Here is a 14,353-nt window from a genome sequence, read left to right as displayed (position 1 = left end):
TTTATTTCTATTAATACTCAAATTTTTAGGGATAGAGCATCAACAATCCTTGTGATTAGTTAATAATGTTGAGAAAAGTCAATGACTACACAATGATATGTCATCAAAGAAGACATCAATAATCACCCCCACACAATGATATGTTGTATAATTCATTACTTGTATCAAACACAAATTTCCTTCAATGTGTGTCTATGAATAAAAGAGAGTTCTCGGTTTTTATTCGACATACACGCTATATAGGCCATGCTAATAGCAATTGATAACAAGAATCTCAACACTGAAGTCCACGTAGAATCAGGTGTGCACCATATTGGGGTTGCATAGTTAGAATATTGAAAGGAGCATGAGCATAGGATGGCGAAAGTTCAAATGAGAAGTGTTGTAAGATCATTGCCAAAGCTATTTTTGCCTCCATCATTGCAAAATTTTGTCCAATGCAAACCCGAGGACCCCAACCAAATGGGAAAAATGAAACTTGGTTTTTTGTTGCCTTCAAAACTCCTTCTGCAAACCTCTCTGGATTAAACTCCTTTGCATCATCCCCCCAAATTTCATGATCATGGTGAACTAGGATGGTGGGCGGACTTGCACTCCAGCTGGAAAACACATGTCTCCCACTTGAGTGTCCTTATAAACAGCTCTAGCAAGCATTGCTATTGGTGGGTATAACCTAAGAACCTCATGAAAAATCATGGTAACCTGTGGTAGAGAAACTTTAGAAGTTGTTGCATGAGAATTCTTACTAAAATACATTCTAAATCATTATGAAGGACACTGAAGAATAAAGCAATTTCTTAAAATAGTGATGTCGAAGACAAAATGTTCTAAATCATGCATGACAAAATATCAAGTATGCAAAGGACATTGCATATCCCATGGATACAATAACTTAAGAACCTCATGAAAAATCATCATAATCTAGCAGAGAAATTTGAAATCATGGCATGAGACCCCGTTCCTGAGCTACTAAGTGAAAGCAAATGTTTAGTACAAGATATAAAAACTTAAGAGAAATGTGTTTTCAATTTTACTCCAATTATGGGGAAAAAATAGAGTATTGTACGATTTTAGTGAGAATCATTAAACTGAAGATTGGACTGAGTACTCACAATTTTTAGGTGATTTAATCCATCAGCTTCCGGTTTTTTATTCCCAAAAACCTGTAAAACCTCTTCTCTTGCACGAGCTTGCCAGTTTGGATGCTCGCTTAGCAGGACCATTGTCCATACAAGCAAAACTGAGGTTGTCTCTTGGCCAGCAAGATAGAATAGCTTACACTCTTCAATGACATCTCTGACACTCATTCCAATCTTCTTGTTATTTTGATGTTCTTGAATTTCTCTAAAATTGGATTCCATTAGTATACCTAATAAGTCACTATTAGCAGTTTCGCCAGCCTTCATTGCCTTCTCCCTTTTGTTAACGATACCCCTCAACAATGCATATACTTCTTTGCTTATTTGCTTCATCCTCCTGTTCGTCTTTGTGGGTAAAAACCTGCGCGCATGTTAGTAATTCTAGTAAATAAAACATCAAATGAAACACAAACATTAATTCTTATTTTCATCCATGCCTTCTACTTCTCCATTAATTTTTTGAAACTTGTATAAGGCTTCAAAGGTAGAAACTATCAAGACAATAACTAATGGTTTCATCTACACATGTTGCAGTGGTATCTCATCATCTTGACACAATATCCTGTAAACATAAGATTGAGGATACTAAACATCCATTAGTGAAACATACTACTTTCTAAGTGTTATACAAAAGAAGTAATTGACTAAAAGGGGATGAAATGATCTCAAAGTTGTAAATCTAATATCTCTTATGCTTGACCTTGAAAAGCAATCCATTTTTAACATAAATTCTCTTCAACCTTGTTAACCAAATACACACTTGAGCATTGTGAAACTTTCAACCTATGAAGCGAAATTTGTGTTGGCATCATTTGTAGGTTATGAAATTTGTTCAAGAAACTTAATTTACCAAACAAGAGACTGATAAAGATCTATATGGATATAAAATCAACAATTACCTTATGAGAAAAATCTATTTCTCCATGATGGTGTTGAATTTTGAAGTTAAATTTTGCAATTGGAGTCTTGCACAAAATCTGCAACATCTAAATAGTTTCTTGTTTTTATTTGGTCAAGATTTGGTTTCTATTTTATAGGAAGTAATTGTTCATCATCTAGTAGCTTGATTTTCTGTTATTCTAATGTCATTTCAGTTACAAGTTCATGTATAAATTCAACACTCTTTATCAATAAAATATGTGTTCCAGCAGTCCAAAAATATATATTCTGCGTAAGTGTTTTAATCTAAGATCAACAGATGGAAGCCAGTATATTGATACAAAATATCATTTATTAGAGTATATTATGAAATATGAAGTGCAATTAAAATTTACAAAATCTCATGATCAAATTGTGAAAACATTTACCAAGTCTCTCAAGTTTAAAGATTTTAGAAAGCTAAGGATGCTATTTTTACAAATCAAGTTGATGGGAGGATGTTAGTTAAACTAGATTTAGAAAGTTTCTAAAAATTAGATTTTGAGTTAGGTTTTAAAAGTTAATTAAAATATTTTATACAAAATTCTTGATTTAGTTTGTATATTTTGTTACTGCAAAGATTTTATATTTTACTATTGTGAGTATTTTTTTTAGGTGTTAGGTGTTACTATTGTGAGTATACAATAAATTTTTTCTTAATCATCTCAATTATTTATATATGTAATTGCTTGTGTGTTTTTTCAACCACATTGCTGCAACATAGGTGAATCCGCTGGTTGGTCTATGAAAATTCATATCAGTTGTTCAACCTTTTAAATTCTGTAACGTATGTAGATTATAGCCTCTTTCCCTAAGCCTGCATTTTTCTTTCATTTCATGGTGTCAACACTTCAGGAAAGCAAAATTTCCTAAAATGGAATATGGTGTGCAAGGACAAAGAGACTTGTTAGGCATCTAAACTCTAGGGAAATGTAAGACTGATTTGAAACCAAAATTTGAGCAAACTAAATCTGCTGAAACACTGCTGCAAAAAGAAAACAAAGCCCCAAATAACTCTTTGATCTTTTGTACCAATCAGACTCGTGTATGAATAGTTCCAGAAAAATAAGCTGCATATTTCTTGAAATATTTTTATGCATACCTCCATCCCGGGATATAAACTGACATTGTAACCTGGATTGCAAGATGTGTTTGTTCTTTCTGGAGCTGGAATATCCTTCTTCCTTCTTCATAACTACTACCAAATGCTGTCCGAGAAATCACATCCCCTGTCAAATTTTCAAGATAGGGCCAAACATCCAACTCACATGATCCCCCCACCGAAAGCATTTTCCATTTGGTCACCATGTCGCTACAACTCAAATGAAATGCCGGCAACATATTCTATAACAAATTCAACCACAAAATAAATTAATAAAGACCAAAACAGTCCAGTATCCAGTTTCAAATTCAATATACAGCCATTTATCACTGACCTGTGAAATAACAATTTTAGTAGTTCATAAAGTATGTACTACTTAAAGTCATCATATGTTAGGAAGAGTCGTATGGGTGGAGGATGAGGAATATTCAGTTTTGCCATGGAGGCACTGACTAAAGAAATCATAGAAAAAAAATGTGCATATTCATGAAAAGTTAGATGTATGGGTAATAAGCAAGCAAGATAAGAAAGTTGTTAAGATCTTACTGTCATATGTATCAAGTATTTTAAACTAGGAACAGACAATCAAGCATATTTTGATCCTTATGGTTCAAATTACCTATGGTTTACAACATGGTAAATAAAACTTCTGAAAATTTCTATTGGAGACTGGAAAAAGACTTTAGATGAGTAAGAAAAAAAAACAAGGAAAAGGTAGGACACATTGGGTATGTGAAAATACTTAATTAAACTGATTGAAATATTTGGGAATTTCGATATTTATACAGGTCTTTAGCAAAATTTTTATAAAAATTGGTAGTTATTATTTTTCGAATACTAATATAAATTTATCTTTCAAAGATACAATTTTAGTGTAGTTTTCAAGTGTTAAATTTTTTTTTTTAAAAAAAGACAACTTTATAAAATTCATTTCTTTGAACTTTTAAATGATAACTTTAAAAAGTTTGTTCACTTTCAGAGTTTGTGAAAAGATTAAAAAAAAAAATACACGGAAATAAGGTAAAATATTCTGGTTTGGAAGCTGGGCATTCAAAATTACCTTCAACTTTTCTAGATGGAAAGCTGGGTTGATGTTCTTTCTACGTTTAGCCCATCGTTCGCCTTCCAAGGTCACCAGACCAGAAACCAGCAACTTGCCAAGTGGGTGTGGGGGTGGCTTTTGAAAGACATTGGACTTTAACAAAATATCCCTTATTAGCTCAGGCTCCATAATGTTTACCATTGGATTTGGACCGAACCATGCAAAGAAATTTTTACCTGCACGTTTATGCCATTATTGGATAGTGTTAGCCTCAGATTGCTTTTAGTTTGGACTTCACACAAATTCAACTTTGGGTATTAAAATTCAGTTGCACCCAACTTGGACCATCGAAAACAATGAAAACTTCAACCATAGTTTCTATGCTGAGTTATTGATATGAAGGAATGAACTCTATTCACTGTAGCCTTGAGATTAAATAATGAAATCAAGAGGGCTATCAATATGCTTGGCAGGCTGGGTGACAGTTTTGGATAGATGCAACAATTTTAATTATTTAGCTTTGGATTCTTTCCAGAGAATATTCTGCAATCTAGCATGGGATACTTAAAGACTATATCCCACAAAAAGACAAAAAAAATGGTGGCAATTTCAAGGAGGCTAATCATTCACCTGCCTTTAGCCAAGGATTAGTTATAAACAAAACCTTCCGAAAAGAAAGGGGGAGAGCCCATCTGGATGGACTTGGCATCGACACAAAAGAATTGGCATCGAAAGAAATATTAAGATTTAATATTTGTTCATTTATACTTTGAGCACAAATAACTGACATAAAAATTCATCCAAAAGTTCCGAAACGTCATTAATTGACACTTGAAAAAAAAAAGGTAAAAACTTGGCATAAATTAGAATTTATTCATAGCTCCCAGAAATTAAACAATTGAAAACTAAAAACAGTACTTTTCAAAGTGGAAGTATATTAATTTCTTGATAAAAGAAATTGCAATACAGTTAGCAAAGATTAAGAACTACCACTGAAGTCTAAACCTTTGGTGTAATTTAAGAAAGAGGAAAATAAACAAAACAGAAAGGAAAAGAAAAATAGTTAGGAAGAGAAGAGCAGATAACAAACAACTGCTTTAGGGCAGTATAAAAAAGTTGGCCATAATTTGTAGAGATCAGCAAACTTTAATACTATGATGAAAAGTAATCACTCATATCGGTACCGTATTTCTTAATGAAATGACAATGGAAGGGCAGGACACGCGGAGCAATATCATCGGAGAGGCTGATTGGTCTTGAATATGCTTCTTTTAACATCATGGACATCTCTTTAAAGTCCCCATGTAAAAGCCTATAAGAATTCCCAGCCAGGCCTTGCTCTCTAAGGCATCTTTCTAACCTCTTTGGCCTCAACCACACCCAATTCAGTAGCCTCCATAAACAGCTTATGAGCACAGTAAGGAACCCAAAAGAAATTGCAACTGAGCTATGCTTCATTTCCAGTTTGAGGGACTTCTATCAGGAAACGTGTGTTAAATCACTTCAGAGTGAGAGAATGACTTTATGCTGCCGATGTGTATAAATTGGCCCCTCTTCTATTCCCTCATGCCGGCAAACATAGAAGATTTCGTCAACGCCTAATGGGGAGAAGAACGTCTAGTATTTTAAAATCTATAAATTATCTATTTTAATTGTCTCCATCAATATGGATTTTAAACTTCTCAATGAGTTATTAATTTATTCTATTTGATACATTTCAAAGTTTGTGCAATCATCACTGCTTATTAAAAACTATATATGCCATGAATGTAGAAGGCAAAATTTGAGCACGGAATATGGAATTCTATTTGATGGACCAGCTTTCACTTGTGAGTCGATGGAGCATGTGGATGCTCACTTTCAGAGCCTCAAGGGACAGCTCGCATCCCTCACATCTTGGCAGATGTCGCAGGGTGCTTCCAGCTCTACTACTCCATCTGATCTGGACTTTTTGATACTTCATGTTTTTTTTTTTTTTTTTTCGTTTTTTTGTTTTTTGTTTTTTGTTTTTTTTTTTTGTTTTTGTGGATAAGTTTATTTTGTACACCTAACCCATCTTGGCTCAGTCTATCATATATTTGTTTGTCTAGATGTACTTTTATTTTCTTATCTCTTGTATCCAAAACCTTTTTTTACCATATATGTCCATGTGTTTGCTTTTCTTTTCTCCTTTTCGTATGCTTACTGCTTCATCATGCTCTTTGTCATTTTTTGCAATAAAAAGGGGGAGATGGATTGTTGATTTGATTGAGTGTTTTGCAATTCATATTTTTTTGACATCTGTTTCATGACTTGCATCCCCTTCCTCATTTACCTGATTTGATAAAATTGATCAGTTATCTTTCTTCCCACACACTACTTTACCTGGGTATGTTGTTTAGTGTGTGCAAGTTCTAGGTACTAGGGTATTGCTCATTTTTTGGATGTGGCTTCTAGTCCTTTGCACGTTAGATGATGAATTGGTTTAGACAAGGGGTATTGAGAGATTTGTAAACTCCATTTGAGAGTATTGAGGGGTTTATGCAATTTGTATTTTATCACAAAATTGCCAAAGGGAGAGATTGTTCATACATTAGGTGATGTAGTTTAAAATTGTCAATTTTGTTCTATTCATTTTGGTTTAGGATCTTTCTAGATTGTGTCTCACTCCCCATTGAAGACTCAAGGTTATTAATTGATCAACCAGGATTACATAGGTAAGTGTAAAAAGATTTGTGAAAGGCAAGTTAGTGTTGGGTATGACATGGCATGGATTGAGTGGTTTAAAATTGAGCAAAATGATTTTCTAACCGGGTTCAAAAAATGCCTAAAGCACTCAAGCACTCTAAGAGCATTTGAGCCCTAGCAATAAAATTCTCTAGAATTTTGGAGATCTGTCTTTCTATTTTTAAAGGATTTATTTTGAGGAACTTTTTAGAATTAGTCCACTAGGTTCCTAGGCTTATATATACATTGCTTGAAAAGGTTTTTGGTTTGATGTTGTTGAGTTGAAAAACCTAGTTTGTCTTCCTGTTTCCAAAATTCTAAAAGAAACATTCATATTTTCCTTTGCCTAGTTGAGAAGGAGATTTGTATCCCCCTCAAGTGCTAAAGTGAGATCCTCTATGAGCACATGAGATGTTGCATTGTGGATGCAAAACACAATGTAGGTGTTAGGTAGTAAGTCTTAGTAGTAGCTTTCATCAGGTAAAATTGAGTACACACCCCATTATATATGATGGAGAGCTCCTCAAATGCATATCCTAGAATCGAAATCAATTGACACTAAATTAACACCCAACCCATATTTCAAACAAAATCTTGCAATTTCACATTTTGAGCACCAATCCATGAAAATGGTGTTTTCGGGGAGCAATTTCAATTGATTTAGGAGAGCATATTAGATCTTACCCTTCCCCTCTTGAGACTTGAGACTTAGGAGTAACCTGTTTTCGGATAGATTCAATATCACTAATTGATTAATTTCTATGTACAATATGTTTTTCTAAATTTTAAACTCATAAAAATTCCATCCTCTTAATTCTATTAGAATAACATAAATCATATGGAAGTTAGATTCTAAATCTCAAGTCTTCACATCATCAAGTATCAACTATACGAACTCAAACTCAACACTTTAGTGGCTCTAAAGAGTCTATTTTAGTGCATTTGAGGTATTTAAAAATGACCTAATGCTTGTTTTTTTTTTTTGTTATTAATTCCTTAGCCATTTGTTTTTTATTTTTTTGTGAGTATTTTTAGAACTTTAAGGTATTTTGAAAATGAAGTAGACTTTGTGGAGGATTCTCAAAGAATAAAATGCCTAAGTAGAGGGCAAGAACAAATTATGTACCTTTTAAGTACACAAGAGTCTATTGTGCATCTCTCAAGTGTGCCACCAAACTAGATTGCACACTCCCTCTAGCAATTTAAATTGAGCACCTTCCCCATGATTCAAAGGTTGCATACCCCCTCAACAATTGAACCCAACAAGAGCACTCAACTTGTGCATGTCCATAACATCTTAATTGCACTTTTCCCTACCACTACAATAGTGTATCCCTAGGGCCACTCACCATGCACTGTCATGCCCCAAAGCCCACTCCAAGGGCATGACAATCTTTTCACACCTAGCTCAAGCCCAAGGGCTCAAAGTGGAAATGGCACAAACATTCGTATTGTAATTGAAAATTTACCAATTACCAAATTTCTGGATCAAACATTTTCAATTATGCTTGCAAATAGGAGATATAACATACACTTATTTTCATAAAAACTTTTGAGTTCAAAATGCCAATACATTCAAACTTTTCAACAAAACTTTCTCATATCCATTTCAAAACAATTTCTCAACAAACCAAATCGAATACATTCAAAATATATTTACTTTGGTTATGATATGACAAATGGTGCCCAATTAGGTGGGACTTTGCAATTGAGTAACTAGTTTCAAATTGGTTCAATTTAAGGTGGACAAAACCAAATGTCAACAATTATAACTCATTGACTAGGGTCATAAGGTCAACTATTATAACCCATTTACTAAGGTCATATAACATCAACTATTATAACCCATTGACTAAGGCAAAAAATGTGAACTATTATGACCCGTTGACTAAGGCCATATAAACCAGAGTCAAATACTTTATTTCATTAATTCAAACTTACAAAACAAAACATCATATCTCCTCAATTTTTCATTTTTCATAAACAAAGAAAATACTCAAATATACTTTCAATAAAAAACATATATTTGATCCTTGCTTAAAGATAAAACTAATATTTTTACACATTTCAAAAAAAAAAATATTTTTTTTTACAAAAATCTGCATTAATTTCCTTTACCTTGAAGAAGCACTCAAAATCTTAAAGTATTTAGCTTTGAAGAATTTCCTCCTTACCTAACATAATATCATATACAATATTGACTATTGATTATTTATCTAAATATATAAATTTGACAATCCTAAAAATATTTTAGTTAGTATTAGGGATCCTAATTAATTTCTCATATTAATATTATTATCATCCAATATTATTTTCAACTTCCTAAACAATAATTTATTTCTCTTTTCTAACTTATCCAAATTAAATATTTTAAGAAGATTTATTTGCATTAAACATTATTACTATTATCTAAATCTCCTACTAAAACTTAACAAATACCCCATGCAATTCTTTTTTTTTTCCCCAGCAACTCCACACCAACTCCATTCATTATTATTATTTCTTTTATTATTATTATTATTATTATTATTGTTGTTGTTGTTGTTGTTATTGTTATTATTATTATTATTATTATTATTATTAATTTCAATACCCAACAACACCTTAACCTATTTCTCTTCCAAGCCATCAACGTCTTTTTCTTCCTCATCATTTACCAAAATACTATTTACTTCCTTTCCTAGGTCAACGTGTTGACCATTTCTTATTTTTTTTTTTCAATATGCCAAATCCTTCCTACCTAGACGCATCTTTCATCATTTTTTTTCTCCTCTCTAAAGTCAAAACTTTTAATCTCCATACTTAGAAATTTTATGTAATTTTCAAATCTGAAGCTATATATATATATATATATATATATATATATATATATATATATATATATTCAAATCTGAAGCTATATATATATATATATATATATGTTTATCTAGATTTATTCGTTTAAGTAATCAAAATTTGTCGATCTCCATTAATAAATCAAACTATGTTCATATTTTTTTTTAATATTTTTGACCTAGAAATTAATTAAGCGAACTCTAATCAAAATTGAAATATTCCAAAGAATATCTAAAGTGTTCAAAACTAATTAACGAATATAAAATATTAATTTAAGGACTAAAAATCATACTAGAAAAATTGATCTTCAAATCCTAAACCTCCAAATCTTCAACCGTATGCTCTCTAATATTTCTAATCTCTATGTAAAAGGGTTTTATGAATAGAAAGGATGGGAAAAGTCTAATTTATGCCTAGGAGTTTTAAATACAAAAAGACATGTTTACCCTTATTAAATTACTTAATTAATTATTAATTTTTAAATTACGATTTTACCCTTAAATTGGGTTTAGGGCATTACATGCACACTGTTCCCACTCTTGCAAAGGTTGCGCACCTGAGAAAACTCCTTCCAATGATTTGTACACTCACCAAAGTAATGCAAGCATCTAAGCCTTAAGTCATCATCTATACTATCAATTCTCCCATACTGATTGCATTGAAAGCCAAGTGCAACCACCAACTCCAAGGTGATAAGTCAAGTACAAGAAAGATGGCTAGTCGACTACATTGACACATGATCTGATCCCTAACATGGGCAAGAGGCAGTTCTAGGAGAATAGTTTGATCAATAACAATGGATTACCTAAAGGGAAACCCATCTATAAATAGAGGATTGTCTGGGCGCGCACACGCACACACACACACACACACACACACACATATAAATATGTATGTATGTATGGGGAGAAGAAAAGAAAAAAAAGGAATGTTGTAGAGTTTGAATCTTGAATGGAGATGATATTAACCTTTTTAGGATTTAGTTAGGAATTTATTTTGGTAATTAAAATGAAAATTAATTATTTGGATAGGATTTGTTAGATAGTTTCCAATTTCTTTCTATATATTTTCCTTATTTTTGTAGGTTTCCTACAGTTATATAAATAGAGGACATTTTCTCTTCTTTTCTCTATGAATGAATATATGACTAGGTAAAATTAAGCTACAGGTTTCTTAATGGTATCAAAGCCAACATCTAATTACTAGGAATAATGGTTAAAATAGCAATGATAGGTGCTTCCAATTATGATAACAACTTGAAGGAGGCAAAAAGAAAACCTATCCCTCATTAGAATTTTGTGACCAATGGTGATGGTCACTCTTCTTAGCTAATTACCTCTCACAAATTAAGTTAATGGAGAAAATTATCTTTAATGGTCTCAATTTGTCAAACCTTTCATTCGTGGGCATGGACAATTTGAATATTTTATTAGAGCAACATCAACACCACAAGGAACAATTCTCATTGAGGCATAAGAAGTAGATAATGCCAGATTATGTCATGGCTGATCAACTCAATGGAACTCAAGATTAGGAAGACAAACATGTTCATGCCCATAACTAGAGAGATCTAGAAGGCTACCAAGGAAACCTATTACGACTTAGTAATTTGCTCAAGTCCATAAGATAGCCATACAAATAAAAAATACCAAGCAAGGTAATATGAATGTAATTCAGTACTATAATATACTTAAAACTCTTTGGTAAGAACTTAATTTGTTCTATGATTATGAATAACATTGTGCATAAGATAGTGAAATGTTCTAAAAGATGATGAGAAGGATCGAGTATTTGCATTCCTAGTGGGGTTTAAATAATAAATTAGATGAGGTTTACCTCTTTACTTAACATTACCCTAGTTATAAAAAAACCAATCAGCTTCACATTTCGGCCAATGATCTAAAATTCAAAAGAATTCATGGAAGGCCCTAGTGTGACCATCATCTCCTCTAAATGCTTCCAGAATTCAAAATATCCATTGACAAGTGATTAACCATCATATTTTCCAAATGCATCTTTAGATGTCATATACCCAAAGGTGTTCAAATTCGTAAGATATTGACCAAGTCTAGATATTAAGAAGGTATATCATCCTTTACCATTGGAAAGAAGAAGATACATTATCCTCTACTAGTGAAAGCACATATGCCATCATCTCAACAAATCAAGCATGCATGCAAATTTGTCTTCTTGGTCTTCTAATTGTAGTCAAGCAAGTATTAATGAAGTACTTAATTTGTAGCATCTGTTTATCATCTATAGTGGTTGTAGTTTCTAATCCAATAATTGCACTCCTTTGAAAGTGGTACAAATTATTCTTCCTTATTCCTTGCATCACCACAAGTTTACTTGGCATAACTTTCAAAATCCCATATTTTATAGTAACAATATTGAACCCTATGGGTTCTAATACTCCAATTGAGATGAGACACTTATTCATACTAGGAACATACCAAACATCACTCAAAATTTTAGTTGATTCATCATGAGTCTTCAATTGGATGGTATCTATTATTGTTATCTCACAAGCATTATCATTCCCCATGTAAACAACTCCATTTGTAGTTCTTCAAAGCAAGAAAACCACTCCTTGTAAGAATGCATGTGAAGGTGGACCCAATATCCAAAATCCATTCATCTAAGTTATAAAACAAGGATAAGCAAACCAAAGCAAAGTTTGACCCATCTTCTCCAAACTTAGCCACAAAAGCATCGAATACTATTTATTCTTTATTCTTATTCTATAGCTTAGGACAATCATTATTCTGACACTACCAAAAATTAAGTATGGTTGACCCATTTATATTTACTTTTCGGACATATTTAAGTTGACGCAAATTTCTAACACACCTATTCCATCACAAATTGAATTGTCCGTCGCTTATATTTACCAATAGTAATTGCAACAACAAATACCTACTGGCAAAAATATTATTGCAATGGATTTAAACCATTGCAAATGTTCAACTAATATACTTTGTTACAAAAGCAATTTACCTATAAAATAGAAAAAAAAAAGTGAACTTTCAAAAATAATTTTTTCTATGAAAATTACTACTCACTAAAATAGTTTTATTATAGTGGATAATAATACCACTCATAATTTGTTCCAAAAGTAATTGTAGTCATATGAATATAAAATCTTTTCACCATAGTTTTATGCTAAATATGATCTAGCTAGTGACAAAACAATTTTATGATTATTTTTTTAGGTTCATACAATATTTACATATTTTTTTAATCATAATTGTTTTAACATTTTAATATTTTTTTAACTACTTTTTATTGTCCATTTTAGAAAGAAATAAATTTAAAATTATTGATATATATATATATATGTATGTATGTATGATATAATTTATGATATCGAATAATAATATTGAAAATTTAAAAATACATTTTATAGAGATTTATCTAATTTGAATGTATTCAATAACATAAAAAATGATAGTACATGTATAAGTATTTTTATTTTAAAATGTTGACAATTTTATTTATAAATTTACATTTATTTTATATTTAATTATTATACAAAATACACAAGAATCAAAATTAATTAATTAATAATAATTTTATTTTAATTAATTTATAATATATATATATATATTAATTCATGCATGTATAATTTATATATAATATGTATTTATATATAGATAATATTTATAATATAAATGCATAAGTATATGATATTTACATTTATGAATCTTATATACATTCTTTATATCACACATAACAAAGTTGACTTGGTGGCACAATTGCTTCCTTTCAAACTTGAGGTCAAGGGTTCAATCTCAAGAAACAACATCCAAGCCAATATCCAAAACTAGCAAGGAGAGGAGTGTACAAGATGCTCCATGTGAATGTAATGAAATCGAAATTTCATGACAACCTAAAATCTTTTATTATTTATATTTCTCAACCAACTTAATTTGTTGGTAATAGTGATGGTCTAAATTCAATGGATAGTTTGTTGCTAAATATTTTTTATTGGCAACGGAAAATTCCCATCAATAGACTTTTTCCAACACACCTTTCCTCTCCTACCATGTGATGGGATTATCGATTGGTAAATGTTTATTTCGACTGTGTATATTAGTCGAGAAAAATCAAATTTCTTGTAATGCGATGACCCTTGTCATGAAAAAAGACACATTCATCTTTTGCAAGTATACATTTAAATTAAGAATTATCTTCTTTTCTAGGTTTTCAACTTTGAGATTTGTCATTAACTGTTAAAGCTTCCAAAGATATATCTCTATGATCGCTTTGGTCCTTTCTTCCTTTATTCAGAGCTTAGCAAAGTGGAACACACAACATTGAAAGTAATCTTATCCTTACTAGAAAGTAAGGTGATGGTAAGATTTTCATACACATTAAGAAACAAATTCAATAACAATAAGGCCTTATTCTCATCTTCAATGATCTCATCTAAATTCAACAAATTTGCTCTGATTCTATCAAATGCATGCATATGATCATTCATAGACATATCTAGTTGATACTAGAAGCAAAAAAGTTTTTTCTTCAAATATAGTTGATTTTCTAGACCTTTTTTCATATACTTGTCTTCCAATGTCTTCCATAAATGTTTTTGTGGATATCTCTTTCATA

The 14,353-nt window shown here is 31.4% G+C and overlaps 1 pseudogene; it reads right to left on the bottom strand.

Annotated features, from left to right (window-relative positions):
* Positions 1-274: 274 nt before the first annotated feature.
* Positions 275-5,503, bottom strand: LOC100260755 (cytochrome P450 CYP72A219-like; annotated as a pseudogene).
* Positions 5,504-14,353: the final 8,850 nt, after the last annotated feature.

This window comes from Vitis vinifera, chromosome 19, assembly GCF_030704535.1.
Source record: "Vitis vinifera cultivar Pinot Noir 40024 chromosome 19, ASM3070453v1".
NCBI classification, from domain to species: Eukaryota; Viridiplantae; Streptophyta; class Magnoliopsida; order Vitales; family Vitaceae; genus Vitis; species Vitis vinifera.
The sequence above is the reverse complement of the archived record's forward strand: the minus strand, read 5'-3'. Positions and strand labels throughout refer to the sequence as shown.